This window comes from Aotus nancymaae, unplaced genomic scaffold (genome assembly GCF_030222135.1).
Source record: "Aotus nancymaae isolate 86718 unplaced genomic scaffold, 86718_ANA_hifiasm-v0.15.2.pri h1tg000058l, whole genome shotgun sequence".
NCBI classification, from domain to species: Eukaryota; Metazoa; Chordata; class Mammalia; order Primates; family Aotidae; genus Aotus; species Aotus nancymaae.
The window spans coordinates 23814770-23833775 of NW_026988472.1; the positions used below are offsets into that span (position 1 = coordinate 23814770).

Genomic DNA, 19006 nt, shown 5'->3' on the forward strand with positions numbered 1-19006 from the left:
ACAATGTGTAAGCATTCTCTTTTCTCTACTGCCTTGCCAACATCTGTTATTTTCTGACTTTTCAACAATAGCCATTCTGACTGGTGTGAGATGGTAACTCATTGTAGTTTTGATTTGCATTTATCTGATGATTAGTGATGTTGAGTATTTTTAATATAGTTTTTGACTATCTGTATGTCTTCCTTTGAGAAGTGTCTGTTTACATACTTTGGCCATATTTAATGGGGTTATTTGCTTTTTACTTGTTGATTTGTTTACATTTTTCATAGACTCTGGATATTAGTTATTTGTCACATGTATAGTTTGTAAACATTTTCTCCCATTCTGTAGATAATTTGGTTGATCAACTGATAGTTTATTTTGCTGTGCAGAAGCTTTTTAGTTTCAGAGTCCATCTTGTCAATTTTTGGTTTTGTTGAAACTACTTCTGAAAACCTACTCATAAATTCTTTGCAAAGGCCAATGTCCAGAGGGTAAGTCCTAGGTTTTCTTCTTGGACTTTTAGCATTGTAGGTCTTACCAGTAAGTATTTAACCCATCTTGACTTAATTTTTGTATGTGATGACAAGAAGGGGTCCAGTTTCATTCCTCTGCACCACATGACTATCCAGTTATCCCAGCACATTTATTGAATAAGGAGTCCTTGACCCATTGCATATTTTTGTCAACTTTGTCACAGATCAGATTGTTGTCAGTTTATGGCTTTATTTCTAGGTTCTCCGTTCTGTTATTTTTCTCTGTTTTTGTAGCAGTACCATGTTGTTTTGGTTACTGTAGTCTTGTAGTATAGTTTAAAGTGAGGTAATGTGATACTTCCAGCTTTGTTTTTGTTTGCTGTTTTTTTTTTTTGGTTAGGATTACTTTAGCTATTTAGGTTCTTTTTCAGTTCCATATAAATTTTAGAATTGTCTTTTCTACTTCTGTGACAAATGATGTTACTAGTTTGGTGGGAATAGTGTTGAATCTTGAGATTGCTTTTTGCAATATGGATGTTTGAGTGACATTGATTTTTCTAATCCATGAGTATGGAATGTTTTTCCATTTGTTTGTGTCATCTATGATTTCATTCAGCAGTGCTTTGTATAGTTCTTCTTGTAGAGGTTTTTCACCTCCTTAGTTAGATATATTTCTAGGCATTTTATTTTTTGTGGCTATTGTAAATGGAGTTTCTTTCTTGATTTGGCTATAAGCTTGAATGTTGTTGGTGTATAGAAATGCTACTGATTTTTATACATTGATTTTATATCCAGAAATTTTACTGAAGTTGGTTATCAGGTGTAGGAGCATTTTGTCAGAGTCTTTAGGGTTTTCTAAGTGTAAAATCACATCATCGATGAAGAGACGTAATTTGACTTCTTTTTCTATATGTAAGTCTTTTATTCTATGCTTCTGCCTGTTTGCTCTGGCTGGGACATCTAGTACTACATTGAATAGGAGTGGTGAGAGTGGGAATCATTTGCTTGTTCCTGTTCCCTAACAGAGACTACTTCCAGGTTTTGCCCTTTCAGCTTGAAGTTGGCTGTGTGTGGACGACTCTTATTATCTTGAGGAATATTACTTTAATGAATAGTTTGTTGAGGGTCTTTATCAAGAAAAGATGTTGTATTCTATCAGAAGCTTTTCTGTGCCTATTAAGATAATTATATAATGTTTTAAAATTTTATTTTACTTTATGTTCCAAGAGACAAGTACAGAACGTGCAGGTTTGTTACATAGGTAAACGTGTCCCATGGTGTTTGCTGCACCTATCAACCTGTCACCTAGATATTAAGCCCACATGCATAAGCCGTTTGTTCTGATTCTCTCCCTCACCTCAACCCCCTAACAGGCTCTGATGTGTGTTGTTCCCCTCTCTATGTCCATGTTTTCTAATTGTTCAGCTCCCACATATGAGTGAGAACATGTAGTGTTTGGTTTTCTGTTCCTGCATTAGTTTGCTGGCAATGATGGCTTCCAGCTTCATCCATGTCCTTGCAAATCACAAGATCTCATTCCTTTTTATGGCTGCATAGTATTCCATGATATATATGTATGATATTTTATTTATCTAGTCTACCATTGATGGTCATTTGGGTTGGTTCCATGTCTTTGCTATTTGACTAGTGAGTAGTGCTGCAGTAAACATATGTGTGCATGTATCTTTATAATAAAATAATTTCTATTCCTTTGGGTATATACCCAGTAATGGAATTGCAGGGTCAAATGGTATTTCTGTTTCTAGGTCTTAGAGGAATTGCCACACTGTCTTCCACAATGGTTGAACTAATTTACAGTCCCACCAACAGTGTAAGAGCGTTCCTATTTCTCCAAAGCCTCGTCAGCATCTGTTGTTTCTTGACTTTTTAATAATCACCATTCTGACTGACATGAGATGGTATCTCATTGCGGTTTTGCTTTGCATTTCTCTAATCATTAGTGATGTTGAGGTTTTTTTCATATGTTTGTTGGCTGCATAAATGTCCTCTTTTGACAAGTGTCTGTTCATGTCCTTTGCAGACTTTTTAATGGGGTGGTTTGTTTTTTTCTTGTGTATTTGTTTAAGTTCCTTGTAGATGCTGCATATTAGTCCTTTGTCAGATAGATTGGAAAATTTTTCTCCCATTCTGTAGATTGCCTGTTCACTCTGATGACAGTTTCTTTTTCTGTGCAGAGCTCTTTAGTTTTATATCCTATTTGTCAATTTTAGCTTTTGTTGTAGTTGCTTTTGGTTATTTTATTATAAAATCTTTGCCCATGCCTATGTCCTGAATGGTAGTGCTTAGATTTTCTTCCAGGGTTTTTATGGTTTTGGGTTTTAAATTTAAGTCTTTAATTTGTCTTTAGTTAATTTTTGTGTAAGGTGTAAGGAAGGGGTCCAGTTTCAGTTTCCTGCATATGGCTATCCAGTTTTCCCAGCACCATTTATTAAACAGGGAATCCTTTCCCCATTCTGTTTATGTAGTGAATCACATTTATTGATTTTCATATGTAGAACCAAACTTGCATCCCAGGAATGAAGGCTTCCTGATCACGGTTAATTAACTTTTTGATGTGCTGCTAGATTCAGTTTACTAGTGTTTTATTGAGGATATTTGCATCTATGTTCATCTGATGTATTGACCATTAGTATTCTTGTTTTGTTGTGTCTTTGCCAGATGTTTGTATCAGGATGATGCTGGCTTCATAGAATGAATTAAAGAGGAGGCACTACTCATCAATTTTTTGGAATAGTTTCAGTATAATTGGTAACAGCTCCTCTTTGCATGTCTGGTAGAATTCAGTTGTGAATGTATCTGGTAGAGGGCTTTTTTTGGTCGGTAGGTTTTTATTACTGTTTCAATTTTGTAATGCACTTTTTGTCTGTTTGAGGTTTCAATTTCTTCCTGATTTGATCTGGGAGGTTGTATGTTTAGAGGAATTTATTCTTGTCCTCTAGATTTTATTGTCTGTATGCAAGAAGGTGTTCATAACAGTCTCTGAGGATCTTTTGTATTTCTGCAGCATCAGTTGTAATGTTATCTTTGTCATTTCTGATTGTACTTAATTGGATTTTCCCTTTTTTTGTTAAATTAGCTAGTGATTATCTGTGTTGTTCATTCTTTCAAAAAACCAACTTATCTTTTTTTTATTCTTTGCATGAATTATTGCATCTCAATTTTGTTTAACTCTTCTCCTATTTTAGTTATTCCTTGCATTCTGCTAACTTTGGGGTTGGTTTGCTCTTATTTTCCTAGTTCCTCTGAGTGCAATATTAGAATGTTCAGTTGAGACCATCTAATTTCATCATGTAGGCATTTAATGTTATAAACTTTCCTCTTAACACTACTTTTGTTACATTCCAGAGATTTTTATATATTGTGTCTTGGTTTTCATTGTTTCCAAAGATATACCTCAGTCCAGCAGCAATAGCAGCCACGCTCTCTTCCCACTTGGCAATGAGCAGGGGTTACAGATATTTAGCGCAAGATAAAGAGCCTTGGGGGTTGGGCACATACCATCATGCAAAATTATATTCTTAAAAGGAATGGATGATTATAGTTTCTGTGCAAAAATTAGGAATCATACCCATAAATTTGGATTTTTTTAAGAGGTTGTTATGTTTAAAAAGGGAAGCTCATTCTAAGGGATTAACAAAAATAGAGTTTTCAGGGTGTATTAGTCAGGGTTCTCTAGAGGGACAGGAATAATAGGATGGATGTATATATGAAGGGGAGTTTATTAAGGAGTATTGACTCACACAATCACAAGGTGAAATCCCACCATAGGCCATCTGAAAGCTGAGGAGCAAGGAAGCCAGTCCAAGTCCCCAAACATCAAAACTAGGGAAGCCTACAGTGCAGCCTTCAGTCTGTGGCTAAAGGTATGAGAGTCCCTGACAGACCAGTGCTGTAAATCCAAGAGTCCAAAAGCTAAAGAACTTGCAGTCTGATGTTCGAGGGCAGGAAACATCCAGCATGGGGTAAAGACGGAGGCCAGAAGACTCCGCCATTCTAGTTCTTCCACATTCTTCTGGCTGCTTTACTCTAGCCTTGCTAGCAACTGACTAGATTGTGCCCAACCAGATTGAGGGTGGATCTGCCTCTCCCAGTTCACTGACTCAAATGTTAATCTCCTTTGGCAACACACTCATAGACACACCTAGGAACAATACTTTGCATCCTTCAATCCAATCAAGTTGACACTCAATATTAACCATCACAAGTCCACCCCTTGTCAACTTGAACCCATACCCCTCTCCTGAAATCATATATAATCTTCAAATAAGGTCATAATTATGCCTAACATAATACGGCTACCCTTTGTACAACTGGAAATGCATTAATCCTTAACTTAAATGTTATTACGTAAAGTTAACAACACTTAAAGGCTGATATGAAGTCAATATATCTTATGTCACATGATAAAGGAGAAAGAAAGGACGTAAAATAAAGATATAAAGATATTTTCTTAGAACAAGTGTGTACATGCAGAAACATGTTCTTAACAAAATAAGGAGGAAATACTCATGACAATTACAGTGCTCACTTCTGCAAGTGATCATATGGTTGTAGCTGGTATTGATGACTGCCTCCTTCTACTACCTATTCTGTATTCCCTTTGCCTTCTGCAAGCACCTCAGCAGGTCATGCTTTCTTACCTAGTAGAGTGACCCAGACGTTCATTCCTGAAGGATGTGGGCCATTTGTAATCCTGCCTGGATTGGGTTGTTGTAGGTTCCAGTAGACCTTAATCACAGGGCGTGGTAATACTAAAACATGCCCTAAGGGATCTCCCCTATTTCTCACATACTCTTCCTTAGCTTCATTGTGAAGTGGTAGAGTGATTTTATATTGATAGTCTGGGTCAGTCACCCCAGCCAACACTGTAACTCCCTTGTTAGCCTGTTGACTTAAAAACAGGAGCATCCCAAAGTGGTCAGGTGGCAACCTTAACTTCCAGTTTAATGGAATCATTGTTGTGTCTCCTGGTGGCAGCATTCCTCCTTCTGGAACTAAGACCTCTAGGCCAGCAGAACATGATATCACAAAAACAGGAACCAAGAATTTTGCTAGTGGGTCACTATATGTCATAATAAGTGGTGACATTTTCATTTCCACCCCTTGATTCCTGCACCTGTGAATCCTGGCGATGGGAGAATCAGTACTATATATTGGATGCTGATTTAGAGCATACATGGCCTTCTGGAGAACTTTGCCCCAGCCCTGCAAAGCATTGTCACCGAGTTTGCATTGTAATTGTGACTTCAAAAGGCCGTTCCACTCTTCTGTCAATCTAGCTGCTTTAGGATGATGGGGAACATGGTAAGATCAGTGAATTCCATGAGCATGAGCCCACTGTCACACTTTTTTAGCTGTAAAGTGAGTGACTTGGTCAGAGGCAATGCTATGTGGAATACCATGATGGTAGATAAGGCATTCCGTGACTCCGCGGATAGCAGTCTTGGCAGAAGTATTGTGTGCAGAATAGGCAAACCCATATCTGGAGTAAGTGTCTATTCCACTGAGGACAAAACATTGCCCTTGAAGAGGTCCAATGTAATCAACCTGCCACCACTTAGCTGGCTGATCACCCCAAGGAATGGTGCCATAATGAGGATTCAGTGTTGGTTTCTGCTGCTGGCAAATTGGCCACTCAGCAGTGGATGTAGCCAGGTCAGCCTTGGTGAGTAGAAGTCCATGTTGCTGAGCCCATGCATGACCTCCATCCCTGCCACCATGTCCACTTTGTTCATGGACCCATGGGGCGATGACAGGCATGACTGGGGAAAGAGGCTGAATGCTGTCCACAGAATGAATTGTCCTATCTAGTTGATTTTTAAAATCCTCCTCTGCTGCAATCACATGAGGTACAAATATCTTCACAATTTTCAACCATTCAGAGACGTCTATCCACACTTCCCCAAATTTATTTGTCACCAGTTTTCCAATCATGCTTCTTTCAAGTCCCTGATCATCCAGTCAAAACATTGGGTGCAGCCCATGAATCAGTATATAATCACACATCTTGTCATTTTTCCTTCCATGCGAAGTGCAGAACCAGGTGCACTGCTCAAAGTTTGCCCACTGGGAAGATTTCCCTTCACCACTGTCCTTCAGGGATGTCCTAGAAAGGGGCTGTAGTGCTGCAGCTGTCCACTTTCAGGATGTGCCTGCATGTCTTGCAGAGCCAGCTGTAAACCAGGTTGTAGCCTTCTCTTCCTCTTTCAACTGATCACAGGGAACTCCTCATGAGGCCATCGGTGCAGGCTGGGGGAGCGAAGGCAGGGTGGCAAGAGTGGGACCATGGGCATTTAAGCCTCTTCCTCATGTGACTTACTTGTGCCCTCAGGACTTCCTTGACCCCCATCACATATATACCACTTCATGATGGAATGCTGCTGTGCATGCCACACTTCGCGGCTACATCGTTCAGAAAGCACCCAGTTCAAGATAGGCAGCTCAGATCACTTGGTGACTTGATGACCCATAGTCAAACGTTCAGTTTCTTCCAAAGCCCAGTAACAGGCCAAGAACTGTCTCTCAAAAGGAGAGTAGTTATCTGCAGAAGATGGCAGGGTCTTGTTTCAAAATCCTAGAGGCCTCTGCTGTGATTCACCTATGGGAGACTGCCAAAGCCTCCAAAAGCATCCGTGTCTGCCACTGACACCTCAGACACCATTGGATCTGCTGGGTCATGTAGCCCAAGTGGCAGAGCATCCTGCACAGCAGCCTGGACCTATTGCAGAGCCTTCTCCTATTCTGGACCCCACTCAAAACTGGCAGCCTTTTGGGTCACTCAATAAATGGGCAGGAGTAACACACCCAAATGAGGAATGTGTTGCCTCCAAATCCAAATAGACCCACTAGGTGTTGTGCCTCTTTCTTGGTTGTAGGTGGTGCCAAATGCAGCAACTTATCCTTCACCTTAGAAGGTATGTCATGACAGACTACATTATCACTGGACCACTGGACCCCCCAAAAAAATTTTACTGAGGTAGAAGGTCCCTGAATTTTAGTCAGATTTATTTCCCATTACCTGGCATGCAAACTCTCACCAAGAAGTCCAGTGTGTTTGCTACTTCTCACTTACTGGATCCAATCAGCATAATGTCATCAATGTAATGTACCAGTGCAATATCTTGTGGTAGGGGAAGGTGATGTAAGATCTCTGCAAACAAGATTATGGCACAAAGCTGGAGACTTGATATCCCCCTGAGGTAGAACAGTGAAGGCATATTGCTGGCCTTGCCAGTTGAAGGCAGATTGCTTCTGATGGGCCTTATGGACAGGAATGGAGGAAAAGGTATTTGCCAAATCAGTGCCTGCATACCAGGTACCAGAAGTTTGTTAATTTTTTTCAAGCAATGAAACCATATCTGGTACAGCAGGTGCAATTGAAGTCACAACTTGGTTAAGCTTAGGATAATACACTGTCATTCTCTAAGATCCATCTGTCTTTTGCACAGGCGAGATATGAGAGTTGAATCAGGATATGCTGGAAACCACCACCCCTGCGTCTTTCAAGTCCTTTATCATGGTACTAATCTGTGTAATCCCTTTAGGAATGTGATACTGTTTTTGATTTGCTATTTTTCTAGGTAGAGGCAGCTCTAATGGCTTCCATTTGGCCTTTCCCACCATAATAGCCCTCACCCTATCATTCAGGGAACCAATGTGGGAATTCTGCCAGGTGCTAAGTATGACTATGCCAATTTTGCATTCTGGCACTGGGGAAATGACCGCAAGATGAGTCTGGGGACCCACTAGACCCCTAACTAATTCAGACCTGAGCTAAAACTTCATTAATTACCTGACCACCATAAGCCCTGACTTTAACTGGAGGACCACAATGATGTTTTGAGTCCCCTGGAATCAATGTCAGCTCAGAGCCAGTATCCAGTAGTCCCCCAAAAGTCTGATCATTCCCTTTTCCTCAATGCACAGTTACTCTGGTAAAAGGCCGGAGGTTTCCTTGGGTTTGGATGGGAGAAAGATTAACAGCATAAATTGTCAGTAGTCTAGTGGGGTTCGTCCTCAAAAAGACTCGGCCTCCCCTTCATTTGAAGGGCTCTGGGTCTGTAAACTGGTTCAAGTCTGGAAATTGATTGTGGGGTCATGATTCTCTGTTTTTATAATTCAAATTAATTAGTCTTTTGTGCACTCGACCTGGAAGTTTTCTGCTTATACAAATTAAGTAAGAATGCAGTAAGCTCAGCCCCACAGAGCACAGACAAGGTCAATGTAGAAATATTGGAGACTAAGCATTATTTACCAACCAATACTATGAGAATTTCTTCATATTAGTGTTTTCAGAGTTCAATAAATATTTCTCAATTGTTAAAATCCATCTTTATCTTGCTAGTTCTCTAGTTCCTGCCTTTATTACTTCTTCTTTGGAACTATCATCTAATGTGTTCACCCTATTAACTGCCTCTGGTACATGTCCCATCATATCACTCTCTTGACGTTTCTAGAATCTGTGTATCTACAGACTATATTTTATTTAATCCAACTATCTGTGCATATAGTAATCTTTTTGTGAGAAAGCCATATTTTCCATAGTAAAGAAGTTTCTCTTAGAGAATGCTCAATAAATTTCCAGCAGTGTAAAGTCACCTGGACCATTTGTCCTTTCAAGTCCATGGCTCCTTGGTTCAGTCAGAACAATATTCCAGTTAAATTACTCACTCACTCATTCACCCATTCGTTTATTTAATAAAGATTCATCCAGTGCCTACTATTTGTGAGACATTGCTAGTACTGTGGAGTTGAAAGTACATCATGTCAAAGAGCTTATCCTTTTGCTACATGTGAATGAAAATGATTACAGCTCAGGTACTGCATGCTAAGGAAGGCTTATGACCAGGGAAAATACTAGATCATAAAGGGAACACTTGTTCCACTTGAGGAGGGGAAAGCATAGAGATGTGAAGAGGGCCATTCAAATGTGTGAAAAATAAAGTGCACGAAAGTTAAAGTGCAGGAGAAAGATCAGGATATTGTGTGCAAAATTCAAGATGAGAACACATGTCATCTTAAGGAATCATTGGTGGTTCAATAGAGAGAGAAAGAGCAAAGTCAAGGTTGGATGTGGAGCAAATAAGAGACAAGAATGCATGGAGTAGGTCTTTCTCTCATCAGCATGATGTAAGATCCAAATCTTCAAGAGGGAAAAGATGTTTGACAATTTGACTTCTTTCTGCTGCTTGAGCTTTACTTCTTGCTACTCCCTTCTATTACGTCTCTTTTCATTCCACTCTCAGCCCTATTTTAAACCCTACGAAAACATTCTCTGAAACTATCAACCCCCCAGTAATAATATAACAATTCAAATGAAACAGTTTCTCTCTTTGATTCCATAGCACTTTGCTCTGTGCTTGTCACACTGTGCTGTGATCTTTCATCATCTCTAGTCCTTCCACAGGATTGCAAGCTCCACAAGGGTCCATATCTTACTTCAATAAATGTTTACTGCAGGCAACAACTTCTTAATATTTGAAGACAGATGCAGAAGCTACTAAATATGATTTTTAGTAATAGTCTATATAGAAGAAAATATCCAAGTCTAAATCAAAAAACAAATTTAAAAAACCCAAGAAAATAATCACATATACGAAATATTTTAAAATATATAAAAGATGAACATACTTGCTATGGAATGTTATCTTATACATTAAAAAAAGAAAAGCATATGACAAGATGCTTTAAACTTAAACATAAAGAAAAAAAGACAAAATAAAAATACAAATTTTTCTTTTCAGATGGATAAAATTATTGGATGTTTGATAAAATCCAGGATGAAAAATTAGAGAGGTATAGACAGGGGAAGATTTTGATTGCAGCAGTGGGTAAGTGTAAGGGCTTTATATTGAGAGATTTCGTTGGAGAGAAGATGCAGAAAAATAATAGAATCTGCAAAAATGTTCAGCTAGTGGCAAGGGAAGAATACTATACTCATCCTTTTGATGGGATTTTTTTTTTTTTTTTTGAGACAGAGTCTCGCTCTGTCTCCAGGCACTAGGCTGGAGTGCAATGGCACGATCTTGGCTCACTGCAACCTCCACCTCCTGGGTTCAAGCAATTCTCCTGCCTCAGCCTTCTGAGTAGCTGGGACTACAGGCGTGCGCCACTACGCCCAGCTAATTTTTGTGATTTTAGTAGAGACAGGGTTTCACCATGTTGGCCAGGATGGTCTTGATCTCATGACCTCATGATCTGCCCGCCTCGACCTCCCAAAGTGCTGGGATTACAGATCTGAGCCATCACGCCCGGCCTTGATGGGATTTTAAAGCAACTTTGGGTTACAAACTTTAAGTTATATATGGCTCACATCCACTAGTCATGTGCCCAACTCACACACACACACACACACACACACTCTTACACACGCACACATCCACGCATATTTAAGACAAATTAAAGTGATTAAATGCACAAGCTCTGGAGCCATGCTCACCAGGCCAAAATTCTGGCTATGTATCTATCTATTTTACCTTAGCCATGTTACCTAGTTGTTCAAGGCCTCTGTTTTCTCACTTATAAAATGGAGATAATGATATATCTACATATGGGATTGGGTGAAGGGTAAATTAGTTAATGCATTTAATAGTTAAAACTGGTGAAGCACAAATAAAGTGCCTAGCCATTATTGTTAGTATCTGTTTTTGCTCTTCTACCTTATCCTAATTTCCCTAATAATATTCTTCATATAATCATGATAAATCAATAAATATGTCATTCTGTTAATGTGTTAACAATTTTGAGGAGGAACTCACTAAAAAGTGAGCCCCTCATGGGCCCACAGTAAATTGGATCTATATTACCAACTCAAAGAGTCTGACTGATAATTTTAAAGGTGTTTAATATTTGAATCATTTGCACATTGCAGAAAGCATAAAACAACAAAACTAAAATGGCAGTAATCACAAAATCCAGGGAGAGACGCTGATAACACTTTGTCGTAACATAATACTAGGAGGCTCCTGTGAGCCATAATATGCTGGATGAATGTGGTGGTGACTCAGTGGATTGTGGTGCTGCCATCTGAGAATTTTTCCAGCCCCATCTTCCCAGAATTTCTTGTGCAAGATTTACTAACAGCTCTGCTGGTACTCTCTTCAAGCCAGAGAGGAAGATTTTCTCATGGCATCCCTCTCCTAGGCTTATTTTTTCAGATTAACTTGTCCCAATTCCTCTCTTTCTTCCCCCTTTTCCCTTAAGCTAAAGAAATAAAAACCAATTATTTATTTATTTATTTATTTATTTATTTATTTATTTATTTATTTATTTTTGAGACAGAATCTTGCGTTATCACCCAGACTGTAGTGCACTGGCATGATCTCGGCTCACCGCAATCTCCACCTCCTAGATTCAAGCGATTCTCCTGCCTCAGCCTCCTGAGTAGCTGGGACTACAGGAGTGCACCACCATACCCAGCTAATTCTTGTATTTGTAGTAGAGATGGAGTTTCACCATGTTGGCCAGGGTGATCTTGATCTTCTGACCTTGTGATCCACCTGCCTTGGTCTCCCAAAGTGCTGAGATTACAGTTGTGAGCCATGGTGCCCGGCCCCTAACCAATTATTAAGTTAATGAATCTTCCCTTCTGGACATTATTTGAATTTGAAAAATGTTAACACAACAAATACATAGGTGTGTGTTCGTGTATGTGCATAAACATGATGATGTGTTAATTCATCTCAGGCAATTTTAGGGAAACTACTATTTATTGGTTGGAAAAGCTGGGGAAAAAATTAGTAAATTGATGCTGCTCAAGTGCAGATTTCCCAGTTTCGATACTTTGACAAAACCATTTTCCATTGTAATGAATTAAAACCCTGTGCTAGAAGTGTTGGATGTTAAACCTTAATATGTTGGAGGGGACCAAATTGTTGCATATAAGGTCAGAGAAGTGACAAGACATTGCTTTATTTATAGTAAACCCCTGGGGAGTATCATGTTCATTCTAAAGCCAGGGTTATAGTTTCTCTCTACCAACAATAAAATGTATGTAATAAGAATTCACATTCATAAAGAGGAAGAAGGGGAAATGCATTAGCCTAGCACTTTTTCAAATGGCAGAAAAGACATTTGATCAGATGAATGATTCTCATCTGTCATGAAACCCTTTCTTATAGAGAAAAAAGGAAAATCACTATGTTTCTAATAGTAAAATGGCTGATTCTCATTTCCTGCCTAATGAATTATTTACACACTCCACTGAAGGCCATTTATACTCAATCTATACTTACACAATGCTCCAGAAGGTGGTGTACTCATTTATTGGATAATCTCTTCTGAATTCAATGTATTCTCTTCATTTACTCTGTAAAAATGTTGGTGTTCTCTACCTTAGAGATAAATGAAGGCACATGTTACAATACACCAGCTCTACTCTAATCACAGAGAAATGGGTAAAGTGAATTTTTGCAGGAATGTCATTATTTGATCAATGAAAATAGACAACATAGACAGTTTAGAACCACGAGAGAAAGAACCATTGCAAGCTTGCAGCATGATCCAGACCCTTATCCACTGTATCTTGGGATCCTGTTGCCATTTCCTGACTCTTCTCTCGCATTTCTTCTCTGTGATCCAGCTCTTCCAGGTACTAACACTCCCTGACCTAGTGGAGGTTCTAAAGTTGGACAAAGTGGACCTCTTTAAACTAAAGATGGTGGTTTTAATATCTTGGGATAGCTTCTTCTAAGTGACAAATTGGTTGCTAGCTTTACACTTTTATTTGCAAAGGCATTCATTTACCATACTTAGCTCATTCATGTAAGAGTAGTAGTTTTTCAGGTTCTTGCTCCTCAAGAGCTGTACAGGAGGAAAGAAAAAATGTATTTTGAAAGCTTTGCAGACTCCTCCAATCAGCTGCCTCTCGTTAAAGACATAGGCTAGAAGTCTTACAATAACGGTAGTAGCAACAGGCTGGTCCCCAGCCAGAAGTCCTAGTGCAACAAGGATAAATTCAAGTGAAATGAAGACCAGTTGACTTTTAGGTTGCTCAAAATTCATTTTTTTAAATGTATTTCATGTTGCTGGCAGAACTGATTTCCTCATTAATACATCAGCTGGACAACTGTGATGACTTTCTTGATTTTAGAGCAATATATCACTTGCAGTTATTAATTTGATATTAGCTTTAAAATAAAACATGTCTCTATGTAGAGAAAGGTGTGATGGTGTTGCTAACAGAAATGTGGCAACAGCATGAATGAGTAGCTGGATTAACACACTGTAACATTTTCTAGGTATGGTTCATAAAAATTGATTAAAGTCAGGACTCCTTTTTTGGATGGTAAATTTGGCCACATTTTAATGTGGATTGGGATGGCAGCCATTTCCTGAGGATTGCACTTGAAAATTTAGCATTTTGTTGTAATAAAAAAGATATTTAAATTATTAATCCAGTACTTTTTTTATCTGTAAATATTTTCTGAATTTTAATAATTTCAATGTCAAATCTGTGGCTTTAAATTTTGCTCTTTATTCTCAGTAAATTCAAATGTTAGCAATAGTCTTACTCTGGAGCTTCATGAAATTTGTAAGATATCCTTAGAGGCAAATTATTTTTAAATTTTTATTTTAAAATTATTATACAGTAAAATTGACTTTTTCTACAGTTCTATAAGCTTTAACACATGCATAAATTTGTGTAGCTACATCAGAATCAGGATAAAAAACAGTCCTATCAATACAGTGAACTCCTTCCTGTTTCTTATGTGTGGTCAAATACTATTCAACCCCTGACCACCACTGATCAGTTATCTAGCCCTATAGCTTTGCCTTTTTTCTGAACACCATATGCTATATATAGAGAATAACACAGTAGATAACCTTTTGAGACTGGCTTGTTTCACTCAGCACTTATCTAAGTGCTGTGTGTGTCAGTAGTTCTTCCATTTTATTGTTCAATGTTATCCTGTTGTGTGGATGTGCCACAGTTTGTTTATTCATTCTCCTGTTGATGGACATTTAAATTGTTTCCATTTTCTTTTCTATTACAAATGAGGATGCTGCAATAGACAAATCAAATGACCCCTCTTTATCTACACCCTTGTACAGTCCCCAAGCCTTGAGAGTAAGAGAAACTCGTGAATATGATGGGATATACTGTAATTAGGTTGTATTAAATAGCACAATTTAAGAAAGGTAGATTATTCTTAGTTGGTATATTAGTCTAATCAGGCTGCCATGATAGAACACCAGACTGGGTAGCTTAAACAACAAATTATTTTTTTTCTCTCAGCTCTGGACGCAGGAAGTCTAAAATCAAGGTACTGTCAGGGTTAGTTTCTGGTGAGGCCTCTCTTCCTGACCAGCAATCTTCTCAGTCCTCACATTGCCTTTTGTTCTGTGTGCGAACATCTGTGGTGTCTCTTTCTCTTTTTATAAGGAAGAGACAAACATCTGTGGTGTCTTTTATAAGGAAGAGGCAAACATCTGTGGTATCTTCTTCCTCTTTTTATCCATCCCTATTGGATTAGGACTCCACCTTTATGATCTCATACAACTTTTATTATCTTCTTAAAGGCCTAATCTATAAATATAGTCATATTGGGGGCTGAGGACTTCAACATATAAATTTGGGGGTGGGAGGACACAATTCAGTTCAAAATGGTGGGTCAGACCTAATTAGTTGAACCCTTAAAAGAGATATGATCCTTCTCGACAAAGAAAGATTTAAAGGAGGGAGGAGAGGGTGGAGAGGGATAACATGGGGGGAAATGCCGGATATAGTATGCACCTAAAGTTAAATAAATAAATTTTTTTTTAAAGTGAAAGGGGTTTGATGCAAGAGAGAATCTCCATTACTGTCTCTAAAGATGGAGGGATTATGTGGAAAGGAATGTGGCCAGCCTCTAGGAGCTGAGAGTGGCCACTGCTGATACTTGGCAAAGAACCAGGGACCCAGTCCTACACTGCAAGAACTAAATTCCACCACAACCACATGGACTTATAAGAGAATCCTGAGCTCCAGATGAGAACACAGCCTGATTGACACCTTGATTTTAGCCTTGCGTGACCCTGAGCAGAGAACTCACCCATGCTGTGCCTGGACTCCTGACCTGACTTATAGACAGTGAGCTAATAAGTAGACACTATAGTGTGTGGTATCTTGTTGTAAAGCAAGATTTCTTTCCTTTTTTTGATAGAGGGTCTCACTCTGTCACCTAGGCTGAACTGCAGTGGCCTGACCATAGCTCACTGCAGCCTCAACCTCCTGGGTTCAAGTGTTCCCCCTGCCTCAGCTTTTCAAGTATCTGGGACTACAGGCATGCCCCACCACTCCCAGCTAATCTTAGAGGTGGAGTCTCACTATATTGTTCAGGCTGATCTTGAATTCCTGTGCTCAAGCAATCTTCCCACTGAGATCTCCCCTATTTCTGGGATTACAGGTGTGAGCCACCATTCTTAGCCTTAGTAGTTTTGTCTTCACATATAAATTTTCCTATTAGTTTGTGGATATCTTTATATATTAAAAAAGCTTACTGGGATTTTTAGTGGGATCGCATTAAATCTTTAGACCACATTGGAAAGAATAGGCATTTTAGCTATGTTGAATCTTCTAATCCATAAACACAAATTTTCTCTAACTATGTTTATCTTGTTTGGTTTCTTTCATTAGTACTTTTTCAGGTTTTTGTGTAAATCTTAAACATAATAGATTTATACCTAAGTACTTTGATGTTTTAGAGCTATTATAAATATTTCAGATTTCTTAACTTGAAACCCAGATTCTTGATTGCTATTATATAGGAAAGCCATTTACTATCATACATTGACCTTGTTTCTGAGCCCTTGCTCAACTTGCTTATCATTCCAGGAGTTGTGTTATTCTGATTTGTTTTTAAGATTCTTTTATATTTTCTGCATAGACAATCATGTCATCTGCAGATAGAGATAATTGTATTTTTCTTTCCAAAGTGTACAGTTTTAAATTTTTTTTCTTGTCTTATTGAACTAGCTAGGACACAGAGAGCAATGTTGAATAGTTTTAATAACAACTCTCATTATTTAGTAGGCAATTTCTACATCTTGTTCTTCTCTGTGGGAATCTTGACTGTCCTTAACACTTCTTTTCTCCACAAAAATTTTAGAATCAGCTTTTCATCTTTCATAAAAATAACTGTTGGGGGTTCCACAGAGATTTCATTAACTCTATAAAACAATTTGGGTAGAATTGATATATTGACAATATTGAGCTTTTAACTCACAAAAATGTGGATCTTCCCATTCATTGATTTTCTTAATTTTCTTGACTTAATTCCATATATTTTCTCTGTGACATTTACATAAATATTTGTTAAATTTATATTTCCAGATACTTGCTATTTTTAGTATTATTGTAAATGGTATTAAAATTTTAAATTCTTGTTTTTTGTAAATAGATATGCAATTTACTTTGTCATAAGGAATGAATATCTAGAAAAAAATAACATTATTATACATTTTACTGCAGATTGTTTTGTATTATCTATATACACAATCATATCATTTGTAAAAATGACAATTGTTATTTATAATTCCAATATATTTTGTTTTTACTCTTTGTCTTATTGTGCAGGTGAAGATCACAAAGTAAGGTTGAATAGTTGTGTACAGCATCCTCACCTCAAATGGAGATCCTTTGAAGTGTCACTCTTAAGCAGGTTAAAAAATTTCCTTTCTATTCCTAATTCATGAAGAAGATTTTTTTTCTTTTTAAATCCTGCCGGTGCATTCAATTTTATCAAGTGTTTTATTATAATGATTAAATACATTTTCTCTTAGAATAACGCAATAATTTATAGTAGCTGCCTTTCTAATGGGCAATTAGCTTGCTCCAAGTGTATTATTCTTTTTATATCACAGATTTGGTTTGCCATTAATATATCTGTAATTTTTGCATCAATGTTCATGAGTGAGATTGGCCTATAATTTACTGTTCTTGCACTCTTTCCCTCAGGTCTCTGTATCAGGTATCTGGTAGCATAAAACCAAGTCTGGCATGCTCCTTTTCCCTCTCCTCTGGAAAAGTGTGTGAGAAATTAGAATCATTTGTTCTTAACATTTGACACCACTTATTATGAAGCCATCTTTTGTTCATTCTCCTGGCAGCATTCCTTACAGGAATGAGAGTATGCAGGGTGTGAGAGAGCTTTACCTCTAGTTTTCCCTCATCCTGAGAAGGTAGCCCATGTGGTCCAAGATTTAAGAGGGAAGAATTCCTGTGAAGTCTTCAGGCTTGGATAGGCCTGCACTTGGCCCTTTGTACCCTAAACCAGGATTCTGACAGCTTAACATCAAATTTAGTAAATGCTCTCAGAGTAAAATTGGCTTCCATGCTCAAATTAATTATCTAGTTCCAGTTTACATTTAGATGTGGACTTATCATTTTTTTCCTGTTTTATCAGCTTGTCAATGTTTTAAGAAAGTTACTCTTTATATTTCATCTGGCACTTTTGGTTGTTTTCAAAAAGTTGCTCAGTCCAAACACCTGGGGAGCCCTGGCACCAAAATCAAAGTTAGATTTGCACTAGATTTCTATGAACTTTAATGTTTCCTTTCTAGAAAATAATTCGTTTTGGGTTGAGAACAATTTAAATTTACTTCAGTCCCTCTTATATGCCAGCCATGATGTTGGGACATGGATGATACATTGATGAATAAGGTCTTCAGAAATTTACATTTCAACAAATGCAAGAAACATCTAGGATTAGCAAGAACCTCAATTCTTTTCATTACTTTTTTGAAAAGTAGACCTTATTTCTGATTCCATTTGTCATTTAGTTCTTCATAATTGATTTTCTATAGGTACTTCTAATATTGCCCACTGCTCCTGGGTGCAAGACTAAGATCCAGGTTTCTCATTTGTATTAGCAATTAGTCTGCATTGAGTTATTACCACAGAAATAAATAGAAGGGTACATTACAACCACAGAGAAGGCCAGAAAATGTGAGAAGAATATTCATAGAAGTATTGTGCAGAACTGTCAGGGCTATTGCAGTGTTTGGGCTAGTTTAGATCTTAGGTAATGAAGGGTTGGGTGGTATAAATGTTTCAGGATGAACTCCATGGTAACATGTACTTTGAACACTGGTTTGTAGGAAGAAAAAAAAATGGACTCGTTGTAATTTACCTTTCAAGTTCTGAAACTGCAGGGGATGTCTGCAGAGTTGGGATTTGGGGAAAAGCCAAAAATCACTAATTGTGAAAGGGTCTTCCTGTACAGAATAACCAAAGGATTTAAAACATAAACTAGTATGTAACTGAGTGGAATCCCCATCGGTTGGTGAATTCCTCCTGATAGAACTGGAAAAGTGCAAATCTCCTTAATGTTTCTCAAATTTTGCATCTTCAAACAGACGAGGCTTTATAAAATTTCCTAGTGTTAAAATAAACTAGTCTTTACTGACTCAAAATCAGTCTTTTATAAATTTTAGGGATAGTGGGATATTTATCTTTCTGTATCCTCACAGTTCATGATTGATCACATTTAATTAATAATAAAAATATTAGTCCATAAAGATCTATCAATATATCATTTATTCTTTGAAAG

At 37.9% G+C, this 19006-nt stretch overlaps 1 pseudogene; it reads right to left on the bottom strand.

The window, feature by feature from the left end:
- Positions 1 to 5000: 5000 nt before the first annotated feature.
- The window catches only part of LOC135269923 (uncharacterized), a 63809-nt pseudogene continuing 49803 nt past the window's right edge, over positions 5001 to 19006 (bottom strand).